Source organism: Schistocerca cancellata, chromosome 6, assembly GCF_023864275.1.
Source record: "Schistocerca cancellata isolate TAMUIC-IGC-003103 chromosome 6, iqSchCanc2.1, whole genome shotgun sequence".
NCBI classification, from domain to species: domain Eukaryota; kingdom Metazoa; phylum Arthropoda; class Insecta; order Orthoptera; family Acrididae; genus Schistocerca; species Schistocerca cancellata.
Window position 1 is genome coordinate 461,509,362 of NC_064631.1, and position 5,675 is coordinate 461,515,036.

General features: G+C 41.3%; 1 non-coding gene across 1 annotated transcript; it reads right to left on the reverse strand.

Annotated features, from left to right (window-relative positions):
* Positions 1 to 3,608: 3,608 nt before the first annotated feature.
* Positions 3,609 to 3,683, reverse strand: Trnas-cga (transfer RNA serine (anticodon CGA)). The gene has a single exon. It is a non-coding gene; the product is annotated as a tRNA-Ser (tRNA).
* Positions 3,684 to 5,675: the final 1,992 nt, after the last annotated feature.

Here is a 5,675-nt window from a genome sequence, read left to right on the forward strand (position 1 = left end):
TGATCGTAGGGAACTGGATTGTGATGGGAGCGATAAGGTACTAGACCATAGTAACGATAGTTATTCAGTTTAATCAACCACAATTTATTTATCTAAACAGCCGTACAATTTATAACTTAACACTACCAGTGGAGGGCGCCAGAGGCTCAGATTGTAAATCGAAATACTATAATGCAGTAACACAGTGACTCTGACAAGTTACAAGGTTAATTAGAAATAATCCCCAAAACGAAAACAATCTCTCTTATAAGACTTTTATCCATTGTGGATGTGGAACACTGCGACTGTGGTGTGAAAAGGTTTTCAGAAATTACTGCAACCAGTCGCCTTTTATGTAGATGTATTTTATTTAACCATGACCGGTTTCGAGCTGCCTAGCAACTCATCATCAGATGGTATATACATTTAGTGCTTTTTTGTACCCATTGTGTGGGTGGTTGAGTATCTGTGGCTAAACAGAAACGAGAACAAATAATCGCTACATGTGGTACAGTAACACGAAATATTTACAGAATAATTTATGTTTAACGTATAAGAGCAAATAATCACTACATGTGGTACAGTTACATGAAATATTTACAGTTTAATTTACGTTTTGAGGTGTTACTTACAGATAAATCTTTCTGCAGGTATATATATCTCTTTTAGGACGTATTTTTGAAACCATTGTGTCTTGTTTTTCACAATTACACATTATACATTAACTAAAAATGGTTCAATTCGCTCTGAGCACTATGGGGCTTAATATCTGAGGCCATCAGTCCCGTAGCACTTAGAACTACTTAAACCTAACTAACCTAAGGACATCACACACATCCATGCCCGAGGCAGGATTCGAACCTGCGACCTTAGCGGTCGCGCGGTTCCAGACTGAAGCGCCTAGAACCACTCGGCCACCTCGGCCGGCTCCGTGTTACACTGTTGCTAGATGACCACATCTGTGCGCCGTTCGTTTATAGAAATTGCGTTGTGAATCAGTTTATAAAATGAGAAATTAATAAAAGTGCTTAATTTTATCACCTTAACTTTTAGTGGCACAATGTTCAGTCGACAATTTGGACTAAAACTAAACTAAACTCCTCCCGAACAGGCCGTGAAGGTCCAGCTGTATCAACCGGCCGCCGTGACATCCTCGGCCCACAGGCGTCATTGGATATGGACATGGAGGGGCATGTGGTCAGCACACCGCTTTCCCAGCCGTATGTCAGTTTTCGAGACTGGAGACGCTACTTCTCAGTCAAGTAGCTCCTCTGTTTGCCTCACAAGCGCTGAGTGCACTCCGCTTGCTAACAGCGCTCGGCAGACTGGATGGTCACCCATCCAAGTGCTAGCCCAGCCTGGCAGCGCTTAACTTCTGTGATCTGAAGGGAATCAGTGTCACCACAGCGACAAGGCCGTTGGCTACTATTTTGACACACGACTTAAATACATTCATTGGTGTTACTTAGGACAAAATATTGTTCTTAGTGAGACATGGTGCGATCTCCATATCCCTCGCTGTCTTCTATGGCACCAGATTATCAAGAACATGGCCGAAAAAACGTTCAAAAACATCTAATCGCTTCTGTTCGTTAAATAACGGATATCAGTCATAAGCTATGATGGTGAGACTAGTCATCGCGGACGTTACGTAGATTCCAAATCAGTAGGCAGACAGTGAGGACTGCATCAGTCGCTATTATTCGCTTCAGTCGTCAGTCTCCGTTCTACATGCAAATAGCTCCGCCAACAGTTGCGTGGATGAAATATGCTGCTATGATACTGCCTCTTGACAGCGCTGTTTTCAAAAACAATTTTCCTTTGAAACAAAGTTGCTGCTTTCAAATACTATTACATGGAGATGGGAAGAGGGAAGGGCCAAGTTTCCGGAACGGAGTGAGGCGGGTCGGCTCGATGAAGACCACCTCGCATAAGGATGCGTGATCGGAAGTTTAATGCGGAACCCTGCGCCGCGGAAACTGGTTGCATTCGGTGGAGGCAGCCCCGAGGTGCAAACATGAATACTTCATAGCCTCCCCCGTACAGAAACAGAAGACGAGCTCCAGCAGAGTAAGTGGAAACTGTGCCCTCCCTGGAAAGGAAAACACGTCACTGTATAATAGCTCCTTTCATAACCTCTTTACTTGATGTTGATCACAACTTAACACAAACGAGAATCCATGTAACTGCAAACACATAATTCCGCTTGTATCATAAAAACCCCATGATGCCAGTCTGTACACTAATGGCGCGTGTGTTCCTTCACTTTCATTATAGACATGCATGCCTTCTATAATGAAGAATAGTAGATAACTGAATAGCAAAGTGAGGCAGACAAACTAGAAGTAGTGCAATAATTAGACCATGCAGGTAGTACTGATCGTTAAAGAAAAGTTTCGCAAGGGCATTCTCTGAACGTCGTTGTCACAACCGAAGGGAGAATTCATCATCGAACTGGAGTCACTGCTTGCCTTGAATATTTTCACCGTCGATAAATATCGGAGTTAACCATACGGACTGTTGGGAGTTGACGATCGTATGACCTTACGCAAGTAAGCTTGTGTAAACTACAATAACACACTAGAAATTGTTAATATGATTAGCGCTTGTTGCTCAGAACTCCAGCTGCAGTTTTTCGTGAAAGTGGTAGAAGAAAACATCTCCAAAGAAATTGCGGCTAGTATAAAATGCCATGCACTTAATGTCCTTAAATTCTGTACAGATGAGAAACGGAATAGGCACGTTACTTACTATCAGAAATCGTAAAGTCAGATTTTCTCTACACCACGGAAGGGGTTCCTGTTCTATGACATCACTTTAACACGCCATCCTAAATATAATCAGATCTGATACACATATAAGGAGACATTATCTACAGAAAAGTCAGAAAATATTAATTGGAAACTTTAAGGGATATAAGGCTGCATAAAAGAAGTACCTGTAGAAGACTTGGTGAAAGTGAGTATGCACAAAAGAATTACTAAAAAGAATACATTTGTTTTTGGAGGAGGTCTGCCTTTAGCAAAACACAGGTTCATTTTTTATCCCAAACATGTTTCACTGCAGTTGAAGCATCATCAGTTGGCTTTTATTTTATGGCTGTTAAACATAAAGAATGTTCTTTACTGTTTGTATACATGTAAATATTAGTTTTTAAATCGTAATTACTGATTTTTGAAGAGCACACAAAATTATCTATTCATGGTATGGTTTTCCTGATGTATTATGCTTTTATAGTGCCTGTTTTCTTTCATAGTTTGTCATCTGCAGCCATATACACCTTAATGTGGACAAATTATTAAAGCAAAAATTACGATTTGGAAACTGTTATGGCGAAGCCTGAAATTAATTAATTCTATGCTGAAGGTTTTGCGTGTGTGTGTGTTTTGCTTAAATAATTTGTCTACATTAAGTTGTATATGATTGCAAATGGCAGACTATGAAAGAAAACAGGCACTATAAAAACATAATATATCAGAAAAACCACACCATGTGGAAAAAAAGATATGAATACATTATTTTATATGTTCTTCAAAAATCTGTAATTACGATTTAAAAACTAATGTATATACATGTATACAAGCAGTAAAGAACAATCTTAATGAAACTTCCTGGCAGATTAAAACTGTGTGCCGGACCGAGACTCGAACTCGGGACCTTTGCCTTTCGCGGGCAAGTGCTCTACCAACTGAGCTATCCAAGCACGACTCACACCTCGTCCTCACAACTTTACTTCTGCCAGTACCTCGCCTCCTACCTTCCAAACTTTACAGAAGCTCTCCTGCGAACCCTGCAGAACTAGCACGCCTGAAAGAAAGGATATTGCGGAGACATGGCTTACCCACAGCCTGGGGGATGTTTCCAGAATGAGATTTTTCACTCTGCAGCGGAGTGTGCGCTGATATGAAACTTCCTGGCAGATTAAAACTGTGTGCCGAACCGAGACTCGAACTCGGGACCTTTGCCTTTCGCGGGCAAGTGCTCTACCAACTGAGCTACCCAAGCACGACTCAGGAGAGCCTCTGTAAAGTTTGGAAGGTAGGAGGCGAGGTACTGGCAGAAGTAAAGATGCTTGAGTAGCTCTGTTGGTAGAGCATTTGCCCGCGAAAGGCGAAGGTCCCGAGTTCGAGTCTCGGTCCGGCACACAGTTTTAATCTGCCAGGAAGTTTCATATCAGCGCACACTCCGCTGCAAAGTGAAAATCTCATTCTGCAACAATCTTAATGTTTAACAGCCATAAAATAAAAGCCCACTGATAATGCTGCAACTGCAGTGACACATGTTTGGGATTTTTTTTTAAAATTGTGTTTTGCTAAAGGCGGACCCCATCCAGAAACATATGTATTGTTAAAGCAAACAAGGACAAAAGAACCTCAATCTCAAGATGATTACTAAAAAGAATAGTTGGCGTCGCGATGCTGTAAAGGCACAGGAATTGGCAAATGTTGTTGTGAAGGTTAGACTGGAAAGTAGTGAAGAAAGTGACTAGGACGCCGATGTTGTGCAATCCAGTGCCTCGGATGGAATTTCTATCAGACTCTAGAGGTACAGAGGATGAAATAGGCTGAGGTGACAAATTCATGTGTCGCGTACACACAGCATAAAAAGGCAGTGAATTGGTACACCTGTCATTTGTACTCGGATGATTACGTGGAAAGGTTTCCGGTCGCAAGACGGGAGTAAACAGACTTTGAACGTGGAATGTTAGTTGGAGCTAGAATATAATAATAAAGCGAAATAATAATAATAAAGTGAAATAATTGTAAAATGTTATTACTATTAATACTGTAACCATAATGGTGACAGAAGCTGATCTGGCTGAGCAGGCTGCTCTAGGGAGATGTAATCGACTGCTGGTAGTGGTTAAATAGTGATAGCCCCGCCCCCTGCCTCCAAGATGGCTTCATTATTGGGCAACGGCTATGAATCGTCAGTACAAGTAATAAAATCTACCCCTAAAATAGAGCCCTTTTGTCCATTAACGTAAAAAACTAGTACTTATTCATTTTAAACTAAAATTCATATAACAGTTAAAAAATGAATAAAACCTTTTTGAACCACGATTCTGGTCGTGTGACCGTCGATTGCCGCCGGCCAAAGTGGCCGAGCGGTTCTATGCGCTACAGTCTGGAATCGAGCGACCGCCTCGGGCATGGATATGTGTGATATCCTTAGGTTCGTTCAGTTTCAGTAGTTCTAAGTTCTAGGGGTCTGATGACCTCAGAAGTTAAGTCCCATAGTGCTCAGAGCCCTCTATAGGCGACAGACAGATGGTGGGACGCCAGCTTGTTACCTATAGAAACGGCATATTTACGTCGATTCCTCTTTACACCAGAGCCGTTATGAAGGCCGGCAGGTGTGAAGGACGCCATTTAGCAACCATGGAGAGGATATAAAAATCGACTGTATATCGATCATACCGTAAATTAAGAGATAACACTGTAACATACATCGATCATACTTTATATTAAGAGATAACACTGTAACATGCAGTCAAGGTGAGTTTATACACATGAAATTATGTGCTGGCTCTGTCAAGAAAGGTGCATAATTTTATCACTAAAATGAAATAAAAATAAAATACAGACAACATTGCTAGTGATAAAGATGCGTGTACAAGCAACATACACTAACGTGTAAAAGGTCGCTACATGACGACGAATAAGATAACAAGACAGCGGGATAAATAACAAAAT